The sequence below is a fragment of the Lutra lutra genome, chromosome 5 (assembly GCF_902655055.1).
Source record: "Lutra lutra chromosome 5, mLutLut1.2, whole genome shotgun sequence".
NCBI lineage: Eukaryota > Metazoa > Chordata > Mammalia > Carnivora > Mustelidae > Lutra > Lutra lutra.
Window position 1 is genome coordinate 163773692 of NC_062282.1, and position 15890 is coordinate 163789581.

At 49.9% G+C, this 15890-nt stretch overlaps 1 pseudogene; it reads left to right on the forward strand.

Annotated features, from left to right (window-relative positions):
- Window positions 1–1400: 1400 nt before the first annotated feature.
- LOC125101304 (uncharacterized) lies at window positions 1401–15831 on the forward strand (annotated as a pseudogene).
- Window positions 15832–15890: the final 59 nt, after the last annotated feature.

Consider the following 15890-nt stretch of genomic DNA (forward strand, 5'->3'; position numbering starts at 1 on the left):
GTGTAGGGAGGAACTCACTCCAGCCAGGGTAGCTTCACTTACATCCAGGATCCTCAGAACAGTCCTCAGATCAAGAGTAGGGCATTCAGCATTATATATCTCTTTTCTTAAACCAAAGATTCCCAGCCCAGATGGCCACCTTCATGTTAATTCTTACCATGCACTGCTCCTTGGGATTGGCCAGCTGAAGGCAAGCAAATTCTTGGTAGGGTCATAGTGTGACAGTTGGGAGTGGAAGGCAAGTGAATTCTTGGCGGGGTAATAGTGTGACAGTTGGGAGTTTGAATTAGCTTGGGAGCCAAACAGAACACCAGTAGCAGTGGGGTTCAACTGGCCTTCATGAAGGCCGTGGGCGACCGTGCTGACCTTGCAAAGAGGTGGGGGAACGTGGCCAATGCTACACGTTCCTGGTCCTTCACTAGGGCTCCATTTGGAAGAAACCACCTCATATTTTATGCCAGGGCCCCAAACACAGAGGTGAGTGAGGACTGAGTCTGGTCTTGTGGCACAGACACTCCCTGCAGGGCACTTCCTCTCCCCTACAGAAACACTGGCACAGAGGCATTTGAGATTGTGAGGGCAGCTCTTGGTTCAGGGTTCAGGATATTTTCTGAGGGGCCCTGGGTTGGTGAAGGGGCTGAGGGATCTCCATCAATAGGGAAACAATGACATTCCTGTCCCAGATCCATCTCTCATCAGGGTTGCAACTCTGGACGGTCACTTCACCTCTCTACATTTCAGTGCCCTCCACTGTCAAATGGGGCTTCCAGCCCATTACCGCTCCCATCAGTGCTCCTGTGGGGAGGACAGGAGAAAGGGACATGGATTCTCTACTGGCTATAAAGTGTCTTTCTCATGGGAAGGATAAAGAGGGAGCTTCCATCCTCCCGTGCAGTGGAACCATCCCAAGTCCCAATTCTGGCTTCACCCACAGCCAGCCGTCTAGCTGATTCCATAGGCAGTCCATTCCTCAATACTTACAGAGCAATTGGGAAGCATGCAGTCTTTTCCTATGTCCCAGGCTCTCCTTGTACTCAATCACTTGGGACACCATGATGGCACACTAATGTCTAGGCAGGAGGGCAGGGAAACGGGACACAGAGGGCTCTCGGGGACACTCTAGGGTAGGTGTGGCTGCTCAATGGGATGTGAATCCAGACCATCAGGCATGCTCACGGTGCTCTGCTGCGTTTCTGTAATGTCTCTGCTCAATACAAGCCATTGCCACCAGATCCTGTGGGTGTAGGAGGGGGGGGATTTCAGAGCACAGCACACGGGGACCTCTTCCTAAGTCCCACCTGGAGGGAGGAATGCCTGCTGGGCAGCTGGTGAGTAGTGGAGGAGACGGTTGGACTAGAAGTAAAGAATGTCAAATCCCCCTATAGTCTTCTGACAACAAGATGCCGACACTGCTCTCTATTTCTATGCGTCTCCCAGCAATCTGTGTGGAGCATCCCCCTGAGGATGTGGAGCCACCCACAACCACACTGGCCCCTCCACAACCACCCAAGAAGAAAGTCCGGTTCTTCCTCCAGGACTGGGTCTACCCCATCAGGGACATTGAGGAAGGTACCTTGGATATTGACTCATTACATTGATTGGAGATGCATTCTTTTATTCAGTAACACAGACATAAGCAAAGCTTTTAAAACTGCTGAGATGCGTTTTCCTCTGATTTCACTGGTAGCCATTTCCCTCTATGCCGTCCGTCACCATTAAGTCCGCAAGTCAAGATGAAATTCTCTTTCAAACTGGATCAAAGAGGCACAGGAAGGAAGTGTCTACTAGCTGAAGGGATGGATCTTAGGTCTTTTGGGAACACAGGTCCATATAGGTCTCTCCAGGAAACATGGTTCTTAGTTGTGTAGGAAGGAAGAGACTATGTTTTCCACCAGTAATGCTGAACATAAAAATGGAACAGAATACTACAGGAGGTTTCATGATCTCCCCTCTCCACTTCCGTTCAGTAGCCACATCTTACATGGGTGTGCTATGTACCTTCAAAGGAACAAAACGACCTCACAATATTTGGGGAACTAAACTACCCACTAGATTCAATGTGTTTACCATTCTACAAATTGGGCAAATGCATTCTGTGACATCTTCTCATTCTGGAAACAGACAGAAATCTGTGCACAAATGTCTAAGACAGCTGGGTTCCCAGTAGCCATAGACAGGCACAGTCCCCAAATCCATCATGGGAGGAAGGGACACATTAAATGGTAACCATACACATCATGGAGTGTTATTCAGCCATAAGAAGAAACAGAGGTTTTCAATATTTTAGGAAGTAGATGGACCTTGGAAACCTAACATGTATTTTGAAAGCAAGCACACAAGGAAAGAAGTACATTACATGATCCCAGGCTTTAAGGACACTAGAGTAGGGACATTCATAGACCCAGAAAGTGGAAAGTACTATGGAGGGAGGAAAGGGGGAAGGCTGGTCATGTTGTCATTGCTACAGAGGTTACATGAGATAAGAATACAATGTTTTCCACGTAGGTGGCATTGATGTCTACAAAGCATCAGGGATGTGAGAAGTGTCACTGAACGTACATGTACTAATGAATACAACCATCAAAATTACTTAGATTTCATCACCGAAAAAACCACTACTCCAAGGCAATAGAGGACCGATAGGGTCACAGCAGAGATGCAGGGAAGACAGCTGAACAGGCCCCATTACCATGTGAAGAAGTGGCAAGCTGGCTTGGCTTCACAGTAGGCAGTAGGGTTCAGGGGACTGTGTCCTGAAACCCAGTGTTTCCCAGAATGATACTGATGAGTTCCCACTGATCACCCACCCCCTCCATTTGAAAGCCAAGGCTCTGTTTCCCTTTTCCATCCTGCTCCCCTCCTCTGTGTTTCTATGTACATCAAGGATGCTGGCCTAGCAGCAAGTCAGGCCTTGCTTGGTCACTTTTCACATCCATTCCCTCTGGCCCCACATCCATATCCAGCAGACTTAACTCCCTGAGTCATTCCTGAGTAGCACAGCCAATGTCCTGACAGCTCCTCTGTGTTCTCCTAGACCCTGATAATGGCCAGTCCAATGACCTTCCTAGGGACTGGACAGAGGAAGGCGTCCCAGATCTCCCTGAGGTAAGCCCACTTCTCTTTCTTAGAGACAGAAGTGTTCTTTCCTTGATTTCTTCCATCAATGGAGTTTGATGAAAATCTGGCACTTCACCTAACGGGAGGGGGTCAGCAGTCTCCCCTCATGGAGGAATGCTGGGTCCGACCTCTTACGCACAGTGGACCCAAAAAGGGTGAAGACACCGGACAACCTCAGTTACCAACTCAATGGGATCAAACACCTTCTTCGTCAGAAAAGGTTTCTCCTTGAAAAAGAACGTTCTGTCTATTGATCAGAATGGACTTCGGAGATCTGCCACAAACAGCTCCAGCATCATTCAAACTGTCCTCTTTAACTCGGGTGGGCGGACATTGTCTCAACCACGGGACCTCATCCAATTAACTGCCTGAAGTCCTCTCCAAACCAAAGAGCTGGCCCAACAGCGGACAGGATGCTGGAATCCTCACTGTGTTTCCTTTTCCCCAGTCACATGTAGACGCTGAGAGGAATGACAGCTGTATGCATTTAAGAGCATAGCGATCTGGGAGGAAATCTAGAGTACAAAAAAGCATGCCCCCTGATTCTGGGTTCCAACAAGGAATGGGTGTTGGGGGAAACTGACCGAGACTGTCCAGTGAGGCACGGTCACCACGTTGTATAATGGCCTGGAGGAACTAGTATATATGGAAGGGGTGATTTGTGTGCATGTGGGATGAAGGCCCTGTGTGCGTGGGTGCATGTGTGTGTCTGTCCGTGTGTGTCTATGCATAATGCTTGTGAACACTAATGTGTGCCTTTCTCATGAGAACTTTCTCACACTTCCTTCACAATCACAGTGTCACCCTTCCAAAACACTCTCATCACCGTGGCACACTTTACATACTCCTTACGCTGCTCACCACAGCTGTACCTGGAGGACGTTTCCCTTTGCTTTTCTGAGACGGGCATGGTGCAGAGATGAATGATCCAAACCCTTGATCTTCTACTTGGAAAGCCAAGATTTGAGCTCAAGTTTCAATCTGAAAGTTGCTCTGGCCTACACACCTGTGTTAGTCCCTCAACCAGGGGGTCATGATGTACCATAGGTGCTAGCTAGCAAAGGGGCACCAGCATCTGTGCACACAGCCAAAAACCTAGATTCTGTGAAGGTCGCCAACAGGACCCAATATGACACAGTGGCCTCCAAGTTCAAGAAGCCGGGGCAAGGATAGAAGCCCATCTTAAAGATTACAGCCTGGTTCCTGGAGTCAAGTGCACAGAGAAAAGCCACATCCTCATGCTCAAGCCCACAATGCGAGAAGGGGTGTGGACCCATGGAGGACAGAACAGGGCAACATCGGTCATATCCAGTCTCAATATGTACACACGACCAATGGCAGAAAAGCATCCCGGAGGGAATTCTGTGTACTTGATAAGAATTCTGTAAGCCCCAGGAAGGTTCAAATTCTCTAAGCACACACTCACACACCACTGGCAAATAGGAAATCAAGGTCAAGTTTGGTTGGAAGCTTTGGACCCAAAACCCCCGGGGCGAATCTCCTGCAAAGCTGGCTTACAGAGTGCCAGCACACACTCCAATACTCCTTTGTGTAAGGAACTTCACACTGGTCAGAACACCTAGCAGGGTTTGGACAGCCACTGTCTTCACGGGAAACACCCACACACACATGGTACATCTCAAGAACAGTGGAAGGAATATATCAAACTCATCGATGGTGCCAGCTATTTACATAAGCTATGAAGTCAGTGTTCTCAAGCATTGTACTCAACTCCAACTGTCAAGCATTGGATTTTCTGAAGACAAATGATGAGTGAAGCAAACTACTAGGCTTCTTTTCTGAGGGTTGAATTCAACCTGTCAAGAAAGACTGCTCTTTATGCTGTGCAAAATCTTACAGAGACGTGACTCATATGGTCACAGCATATGGGGATCTTGGGCCCAGAACTGATTTCCAAAGAAGAAGTGTGTGACACCTTAGTGGCATGTCAGTCAGGAGAGGTTATGGGACTCGTCCTCATACAGAAGCCAGGTTAGGGTTCACATGTATTGGATTGACTATTTGGCTTTGATCGGGCTTGCTTTAGCTTGAAAGACAAAAAAAACCTCTTCTCGTTTCCTTCTTGCTCCTCTCCCATCCCTTTCTCTGTGCACCAAGGAGAAGGCCCAGCAGCAGAGTGGTCCGTACCTCCTCCACACCCGCACGCACACACGCTCACCTCCTGTCCTCATCCATCCAAACTCCCGGCCTATTTCTGGAGCAGCCAAACCAGTGTACTCACAGTGGCTCTGTATTCTCCTACATCCTCCTGAGGACCTGATGGAAGAGCCATGCATTTTGAGGGCAAGGACGAAATTCCAACTCTCCCTCAGGTAAACTAATTTTTCTTCAAGATTTTAATTAATTGAAAGAGAGAAAGACAGAGAGAGAGAGAGAGAGAGAGCGAGCATGAGAGCACAAGCAGGGGGTTGTAGCAGAGGGAGAGGAAGAAGCAGGCTCCCCTTTTCATCAGGGAGCCCAATGTGGGGCTCCATCCCAAGACCCTAGGATCGGGTCTTGAGCTGAAGGCGGAAGCTTCAATGTCTGAGCCGCTCGGTCCCCCCAGTAAAGTCATTTTGTGCTTCTGAGGGACAACCAGTGTTTGCTTTCTCTTTCCATGAACATCTGAGCATGGACATGCCAGAGGGTAGAGACAATTTCCTTGGTGCTGAGAGCCTGCAGGGAGTTTATAACATTAATGGACACCGTATTTAGATGGGCACTGAGAAAACATCACCACCATTCCTTAGGCAATGGATGGTCATGAGAATTCTCCACGAGGTCATTCTGTCTATGGAAAATGGCTCTGGAATGAGTTGCTGAAAAAAAACGGACTTGGGAGATTTGACATTCCAAGCTGGAGACTTTTCTGGAAGTCATTTTCTCCTTCTCTGGATCATAAACGCAATGACTGCATCCCATCTAGCTTGCTTACAACACCAAGGGCACAGAGATATGTGCACATGGTGTGCACAGGGTGCTGGGATCCTCACTGGGTTTCCCTTTCTCCAACTGCAGGAGGCAGCAACCGGAAATGGCCCATGTACGTATTATCCCATCAGTCACCGTTGGGGGACAGATCTAGTTGAAGAAGGTAGGGATTTCTCTCCTCCTTTGGTCTGGAGAGCTTCCCCCATTCTGAGTTCTTGCTGGGAATGGAGGCTGGGGTGGACTGAACAAATGGCATGTCCTATAGAAAACCAGGACCATGTACTATAGTCCCTGTGAACCAGTAGGTCATTCAGGTCGTTTGCTTGGTGTGTCTGAGGGTTGGGGATTGTTTTTGTGTGGGTCGATGTGATGGGACTGGGCATGTGGGTGTGAAGAGTACGTGCGTTTCATCAGAAGACATCTCCCACTGAATGGAGTTCAGTGCATGGGTCATAGTTTCAAAGCTAAACCTCCTTCATCCTCACTGCACACACCACCTAGGACACCACATTCCTCGCTGACCACAGCTTCACCTGGAGGGTTGCTTAGGATCCCTTTCCTTCAGACAGTGATGGGGAGAAAGAAAGGTGTCCACACCTGTCATAGCTGGGGACATTTCTCAGACATGGTCAAAACACAAAAGAATCAGAAGCTAGTTTAGTCTACCAAAACATCATCATCAGTCTTAAAAAAAATTACTCACATCTTGAATGCATGGAGTGAGGGCTCACTGGCAAATGGCAACTGCCAGGAAAGCTTCATCATTAGCTTGGTGCCAGATGAAACTTCCTGACAATCTGCTACATGGCCAGGTTAGTGAATGCCCTTCTTTCACCTGGCCTCCAGTCTCTAATGAACTTGCTGGTTCCTGTTGGGGGAGCTCCTGGGAAACTGGGTCCCGCTGACTCGAAGGACACACCCACATGCCACAGGAAAGGAAGACTGGGAAGAATCAGCACTTTGTGGATGGGGACTCTGTTGGAATGCACAGATGTCAGTGTGTAGAAATCCTGTGTCTTTGGTTTTCCTTACCATGCATGACTCAGGAACAAATATAAAACTCTAGGTTAGTTATGCTAGCATTGAATACAACCCTGCCACACAGTGTTCTTCTGAAGAAATACAATCTCCTAGAAGAGGTGAGAGATAGGGAGGAGATGCACAGGTTGATCCTGGCAAAGAAACAGTCTTGACAATGACCATGACACAGTCGCTGGTTGGAGGAACTTGCCTTCAGTAAGACGCAGCCTGCATATTAGTGTTTACCCTCTTTTGGATTGAAGAGGTCACCCTGATTCAATTCCCTGTAGCTAAAGTTCAGAGTCAATGTTTCTCTCTCCATTCCTGCTCCTTCCCCTGACCTTTCTTGATGCAGCAGCAGCAGGCTCAGTCCATACCCATGTAACCCAATGTCTCCATACACTCCCGTGTATGTCCACACAAAGCTAAACCCACCAAGCTCTTCCTGCCGAGCCCCACCAGTGTACTGTACTTTTCTGTGTATCTCTCCCTAGCTTTGCTAGATGGACAGGCGGGTGAACATTCCACAGGAACAACAGAGAAAGACACCCCATTTTCACTAGTGTGGTAGTTGGCTTTCTTTATGGGAGACACAAAATTCTTTTGGCTTTTTTAATCCAAGTCACATACATAAAATCTCAGCATGTGCAATTTACACTGTAGGGAGAAGTTTTAGTGAGAATCTGTTACCAAATGCTGCCTAATCCCAAAGAAATTGCAGGAGGGGCGGGGACAACCACAGCAGGCTCACCTACCATCTGTAAGGCAGTGAGCTTTGGTATGGGTAGCAGCTATTGCTCCTTGCCACCTATTCTGTCCAGTGGGACCCGGAACGTGGAACCTATAGGAAGACTGGGCACATTTGTGCTTGACTCATTTTGCTCTCTTCAAACTTTGGCGCTCACGGGCCTCTAGCACATTTCCTCATCTGGTTTTCTCCCATCCCCCAGGGAACAAAAGAGCCATGCAAACAGGACAAGAATGATTTGATGCTCATACTATTTTCTTTTCTGAAATCACAGGTGTCCCAGATGGTAGGGGAAGGTCTTACATATTCTGTACTCTAGAGCCACTCACTTGTTCACCATAACCAGGAAAAGGGGAAAGATGGGGCTTCCCACATTCTCCATGATGAGAACCAACCTGATTCCAGGTCCTGCGGGATTTAGATAAGGATCAGAGTAACAGAAAGGTATTTTCTGCGGAAAGACCCGTGGCCTTATGGCCCTGTTTCTGGAAACTACTCCGCTGCCCTTGGTGGTGTAGCCTTGGGTGCAGGGAGTAGGTGTGCCTTTGAGATGGACTATTTTACAGCTACTACAGGCCTTGTAGCTCCAACAGGAGGCAGAGTTTCTATTCACATCCCTGCTCCTCTACAGGACCTTTCATCCTCCATCAAGGAAGGGCCAACTGTAGCTCAGTAGCTCCCCACCTCCACACACTTGTTTGCACTTGCACATCAAGCAAAGCTCCCTGAGTGATTCCCAAAAAGCCCCGTCGGTGTCCTGACACTCTCTGGGTGTATCTACCTAGATCCCCTGGCTAGCCGGTGTGATGGCCTTACTGTGGACAGCACAGAGGGAGAGTCCCCATTTTTCACCAAGGTGGTAAGTTAGCCTTTCTTCAGGTGAGGTACAGCATCCCTTGTTTCTCTTATACTCGAAATCAGATCCAAACACCTCAGCACGTACAATGTCCTTGGTGGGGAGATTATTGAGGGATAGTCCATTACTCATGGATACCCCATTCCAAAGACACTGCAGGAAACAGCAGGCTCGGTTACAGTCCACAGGGTAGTGAGCTTTTTCACGGGTGCTACTGACACCACCTTGCCACCTGTTTTGTCCAATGGACCCAGGGCATGCAACCTCTAGGTGGATTCCATATCCCTGCCCATGACTCTGCCCATCACCAAGAGAACAAAGGAGCTGTGCACACAGGACGAGACATGACTTGATGTTCATCATGTTTTCTTTTATAAAATCAGAGGTGGCCCTGCTGGAAAGGGAGAGTGGTAAGTATGCTGTCCTCGAGAGTCACTCATTGGTTTGGAGCAACCTGGACAATGGGCAAGGTGGGGCTTCCTTGCAGGCTCCATCTTAAGAGCCACCCAGAATCCAGATCCTGCTGCAAGGCTACTAAGGGTCATGTTCCGGACTGAGACCTGAGGCCTCACGACCCTGTCGGTAGCCCTGGAAGCTACCGTGATGTTCTTAGGTGCTGTAGCATTGGGTGCTGGGCAGGAGGTGTGTTTACATGGGAATCCATGTGCTGTGATTCTCAGGGTTGGTGTGTGTGTCAATTGGGTGAATAGTATGTTCTCAAATGCGTCTGTTCCCTTCAACATGGCAATTAATGGTGTCCACTTTCTCAAGGAAGTTTCCCATCACCATCACGTCATGAACATCCATTCATGTGAAAACTCTTCAACACCTACAATTTAAATAGGTGTTCTTTCCTTACAAATACACATCAATTCCCCTAGAAAACAAATCCTGTTGCTAACTGGGGAGGGGGAACTGTGCCCCAAAGACACAAGTGTATCTTTTCCAATCCCTGTTCCTCAGTCAGTCTCCGTGGTTCTCTCACATCATGGTACGTCTCGGGCAGGAATAGTCACAGTACCTCCCTCTTGCCACTTCACTCACAACATGTCTCTGTATCAGAGGCCCCATGATGCATCTTCCCAACCTCATCAGAAGCAATGAGTGCTGGGACACACTCCTTCCTTCTGCAGGAGGCTTCTGGGACAGCCTTGTGCAACAGCTCATTGGGGGAGGACCCTGACAAAGGAGCAGTGGCCAGGAATAGATGGGGCCAATTCACTCCATGTTTCTCCATGGAGATCTCCCATTTACCTGCAGATACTCTGTCTAAGAATGAAACTGGCCTTCTCCAATGGGAAATCACACACCCAACACTGGTCCTAGCTGGGGATCTCTGAGGTGGGCCCAAAAGGTGTCCTATCAAAGGGGAAATGAGCTCTTCTTTAGGGACTGAGCAACACTGGGGGGACCTGGGCACCCTCCATGCAGGAGAGAAGGGTGCTCTGTGCATTGCAAGGTGGCAAAAGAGAACCTCAAACCTCAACAGGTGTGACAGGACAATCACCACACATTTCCCTGGCCATCTGTCCGTGCAAGAGGGGCTTGTTTTCTTCAGAAGTTTTGGGCCAACTGAAAATCAAGGTAGTTCAGTTCCAGGGAATGGAAACAGAGCCAAATTAGTGTTTCAGGGTTCTTTTTAAGCAGCAGGACTTTCGCTTATGAGAAACATGTACTTGAACAGAATCTGATTTTCTGACATCTATTTTCCTTACTCACATATGCGGGATCCACAGGAGTACCTTTCGCTTCTCTCTGAGGACACTCAACAGGCTTTTCCAAGGTAGTTGCACCAGTCTGCATTCCACGAATTGCATACAAAGTCTCAAATTTTCTGCAACCTTCCAACATGGGTTTTGGGCTTGAATTCTTGGTTTGGGTTCTCACTATCCTAACAGACAATGCCACAGTTCAGCATACTTTGGATTTACATTGCCCTCATTATGCCTTATGTTGAGTATCTTTTCATACATCTGTTTGGTCATTCATTCCCTTTGCAGCACAGTCTATTCAAATCTTTTTCTCGACTCTTTCGTTTGGTGAAATCCGTTCTTTTTTTCCTTTGTTTGTTTGTTTTGTTTTGTTTTGCTTTGCTTTCTTTGGTTTGTTGTTTTTCCTTCTTGTCAGTGAACACACCTTTTCTGAAATAAGGATTGCAAATGGTGTCTCCAATCTGGGGACTGCCTTTTCATTCTGTTCGCTGTTTCAGAAGAGGATGCTTTTTCTAGGCAGTCCTCTTGTCAAGCATCGTGATGCTAACATGAGCACATTTCTTTGGGCATTTCTATTCCGCGCCCACGTGCCCCTGCCTATTTTATGACAGCAGCATCCTGTTGGCTCAGGGGAGAGATCCAAGGCATTGGAAGGTCAGCTTCTAGGGACTCACCACCTACTTCTTCATATTCAGAAACGTTTTGGCTCATTGTGTTACTCTGTGGTTCCATTATCTATTCTAGCAGTTTCTCTGTTTCGAGAACATCACATTGTGCTTTTGGTCAGTGCTGCACTGAATCTGTTCCCCAATTATTCTAGGAACTGGGAGTTCACCTCAATCTCTTAGGGTCCAAAGACATCCAGCAGTGCCTGGTGTGTGTGTGTGAGCCCTAGAACCACTTACCTATCAACGGCCCTGTCAGGCCAGCCACTGATGCCCAAGAAATACATGGGAGAGAAGGGCTTGTCTCTTGCTCCTGGTTTCTAGTGCAGATCTAACCAGCAAAGTGTCTGTCTGCAATCTATCTTACACAGTTATTTTTTATCTCAATGAACTATAAAAAAATTCATCAAGGAAAAGAAAACGTCCAGTTGCTCACTCCCACTAGCCACATATCAAGAGTCCCATAACGACTGGAGTTTTAGATGGCTGCATTGGGAGGGGAGAGCGGCCATGGGCATGCAGAACTGACACTGAGGTGACTGCTGCAGCATCCTGGTCTCATTAGAAGGGATGAAACTCCAATCCCTGTCTCTTCCAAGGGCTCTGGCTCCACCAGGCTCGTGAACATCTGACAGCAGAGCAAAAGGGTCAGGGAGATGCTGCATTGCCCATAGATATCTCAATGGAACTTGGATGAATGGGTGAGGCAGTATCTCTCATAACAGCATTGCTCCTGTTTCACTTCCTACAGATTTGCGTGTAGAGAGCATTGATGACTCCAACGGTGAGGACGAAGTCTCTTCAGGTAGGGAACAGCACAGAGGAAGGGAACAGTGGGACATGGCTCCCAGGAACATGGGGTTGCCCCTGCTGCCTGGAGAATGAAGAAGGTGCTTAAAAAAATTACCAATGAAAGGGATGACTTGGCAACAGGCATGATTTGCTCATTTCATAGTTTCTGCATGAAAAGAACAGACATTGTGTCCACAGGCCTTTGAGGTAGGCTGGGTTTGTCATCACCACTAGACTCCTTGGGCAGCTATTTTAAGGACCTTTCCCATCATACCTGCTCGTGCCTCCCTTTGCCACTGCCACATATCAAAGCCTGGTCTCTTTGCTCATGTCCTCTCAGGAATGGTACAGAGGAGATTCTGGATCTTTCTTGGCATGGGCCCAGACCTCATCATGCTCATGACTTGGCGACCCCAACCACCCTATCCTGTGCAAGAGAACAAGGACACTACATTGTGGTGTGAGCCAGGAGGTGGAAGACAGGTAAACTCAATGCCTCATAACGTCCACTACCAAACCTTCCTTGTTGTGTCCAAGCTTCTGTACCTTCAAGGGGACTCCCAGAGCAGGAGAAGGTAAAGTGTACTTCCCCTGGGTTCACTACACAGGCTCCCGTGTCCTTTAGCTTCTGCCAGCCTACACAAACCAGCCAAGTCTGACCTGTGGACATGTTCCCAGGGACCGATGCCAGCATGAAGCTGCCCTGGAGACCCCCTGTTGTGGGCCAGAGTCCCCCAGGCTGTGTGAAGGGACTGCTGGACCTGTTTCACACACTTCCTGTCCCAGGTCCACTCTACCTCTCACCAGCTGTCATCTAGGTATAGCACAGAGCCTCTTGGGAGCAGAGGCAGGCAATCACAGCTCCTCTCACAAACCCACCTCTCTGCCACACAGCCCTTGCCCTGCCCCCACTCCCCAGTCATGCCCAAACTACAAATATTCCTCATGCCTGCCCAGGGCCCTACACACACCCCTGCCCCATACATTTCCTCCAAACCTGAGCAGGAGCACTGGCAGGAATCCAGTGTTTCAGTGACCACACCGTTGGACATTTTCCAGGGCTTCCTTGAACAGCTGAGGGCACCTGGAGAATTTCCTGTGCTCTCATATCCATTCAAACTCTGTAACACTTATAGAAACAGAGAGCATGGCATGAGCCTGAAACATGTCCCTGGGAAGGTCATTTTAGTCACTGGGCAGACATGGGTTATGGGGTTATTTCTCCCTGCAACTCCCCAGCAATTCCAGACCCATGACAGCTGCTCCCAGCACAGGGAGATCAGTGGTTGATTCCATGGGAGCCAGGATATCTCCTCTTTTTCCTTGGTTTCCCCCTCTTGGAAAACAATATGACTGGCGGAGCTTGGCAGGGGGAAGGACATGGAGCATCAGAAGGGGAGGAGAAAGGGGAGCAGGGATGGACAGGAACAAGGACTGAGGAAGGCAAAGTCCTGCAGAGGCTGTCTTAGGGACAGTGACGGCCTCCAGTAGGGAAAGGCTCACACAGATGGATTTCCAGGTCTTAGAGAGAATCGGAGGTGGGAAGAGCAGGTGGGCAACCAGAGACCCACCTGCACCCTGTAGAGATTAAGCGAGGCCAGGGAGGACTCAGAGCTGGGGCCCCACCCAACTGAGGACAGAGCCCGTCATCCCCAGAGCAGCAGGCCAGAGATTGTCAGCTCCAGTAACTCCCCTTTGTCCTTTCTCACAGACACCCCAGCATCCTTGCTGCTCTCTGACCTGGAGGAGGATTCCTTGGAATATGATGATTCTGACGGAAGGAGCCACACTATGCCTGGAATTCACTTCCACCTTCATCTCTTGGGCTTCCTCTCTCATCTTTCCATAAGTGCCTCCTCCGAGCTATTCCCATTTCCCTGCTTTGACGACGCCCACCCTGGAGGCCCTAGTCTCCGGCAGGCACTCAGGCTTTGCATCGGAACTGCTGCATGAGATCCCTGGGTAGCCCTCCTCAGCCCTTTCCTAGCATCACCCTGACCCCTAACCGCTGGTCTGGGAAGCAACCCCGGAAAGCAGAGCAGGGAGTAGGGCTGGGAGTCGGCAGGGCATGGCTCACCATGCTGGAGGGGCCTGAAGAAGGGAGGCTGGAACTGGGTGTCCCCACTTGGTTCTCTGTGGCCTGGGAGTCTGTGTTCATGCCCCGTTCTGTTCTTGCTTTCAGCTCTCAAGAAGCTTCCCTTCTGTGGAAGTGACAGAAAAAACAAAGGACGTAGAAGAAGAGAAGGACTTGGGAATGGTTTGAGTTGGACAGGAAAAGGGGCAGGCAAACATGGACACATGCTCTCCCTCATTGCCCTGACTTTGTTGTGGGCACCTTGGGAAAACACACAAAACCCGGGGTGCTGCCCTAGCCTCTGACCACAAAGAGGAGATGAGAGGAAGGTCACAGTCCCTGCAGGCACTAGGAATCCCTGAGAACATCCCACGGGGAACCTCCACCTGATCCATGCAACTCCCTGTGGTGGTTTTTCCGTGACGTCCAGGAGCCACTCAACTTGGAGGGAGGCATTGGCTGCCTGGAGGGACTGGACCCCAGGCAGTCCATGCACTGTGCTCTTCTGGAAAAGGGCCCCACGCCCCACTGACCCCTCATGCCACACGACCCAAGCTTTGCCCTCCCACCCTGAAAAAATCAGCAGATGGCTTGCTCCCAAACAACATTAATTGGGAAGAGACAGTGGTGGGGTGGCCTCATTTCCCACTTCAGGCACCTGAGAAATAAGCAAAATGACAGGCCCCGAGGCTCATAGGAGAAGGACAGCTCACCCTTCCCAGTGCTGCATCTCTGTGGGCATGGAGTAGGCCCTGGTCTCCAGCTGAGTCATTTACACCGGCTACTCCCATAGGACCTGACCAACACCTCCTGTCCCCTGAGCCTCCAAGACGCCTCATGGGAGGTAATGGGTCCCCTCATGGCACCATTTCTCTATGTGAGTTTGATATTCTAGAGACTCTCCTCAATCCCTCAGTCCACAGGGAAGACCCACCAGGGAAAGGCCACCCTGCCTGCTCCCACCTTGCCCACCACCTGCCCACAGCCTATGGACTGTGCAAATTCCCTTACCATGGAGTCAGGAGCACATTTTCTCTGCCACGCCACCTGCAACATTTGTGTGGGCAAAGGCTCCCCCCACATAGAAGGGCATGTCAAGGGCTCTCAGAGAGATGGAGAAGGGACAGCCAGCAGGAGGAAGACTGGGCAATCATGGAGGAGGATGGTCAGGGAAGAGGCCTGAGTGACCCTGGGAGTGTAGTCTTCATCCAGCCCCAGGGGGCCCATGGGAAACTTCCCTTTCTTCATGTCACACATGGGTCCTGCAGGGAAACCTCTACCTCAACACCTCAGAAGACACGCCCCACAAAACACCACAGGCTTATGGTAAGACCTGCTCCAGGCCCCATGCCACTTGCTATCTCATACCACTCCACCTGCTGTCTCAACAGCTGCACCACAGGGCAGTCTGCCCATGACCCCGAGGCACCAGAGTCTCCTGGGGTGCTCAGACAAAGGGAGCCAGGAGGGCCCTGGGGCCCCACTTATGGGTTCAATTTGGGCCCAGAGGAAGACTCGGTGTGAAAACACAAGGAAACATGCCTGCAGGAATGGCTCTCTTGCACCTGACCTCCGCAGGCCAAACAAAGAGAAGACTTCTGTGCAGTCCACCAGAAGAAGGCACTGGAACCCCGAGGACGAGAAAACAGGACCCTCTGAGCCAGCCGCCACTCCCAGAGATGGCTGCCCAGGCTCTGTTAATGACTGACACGTGGAGCAGGAGGCAACCATCTGGGGCCTACAACAGTCCATTGTCTGGTGAGACTGGGCCCAATTGGGACTGGGAGGACAGCAGCCTTCTAGTCTTTTCCCATCTGCTGTAGGGGCTGCTCCTCCTCCCGCTGTCCCTCTAGACCCCATCAGCCATGCAGAGCATGGCAGATGCAGGAAGAAGCGGGACTTCCAGGGCTCCTTGACCACCCTGGAATCAAGTCGAGGGGCAGCAGCCCCCCTAGCTGTATCCCCCTAGGGTGCC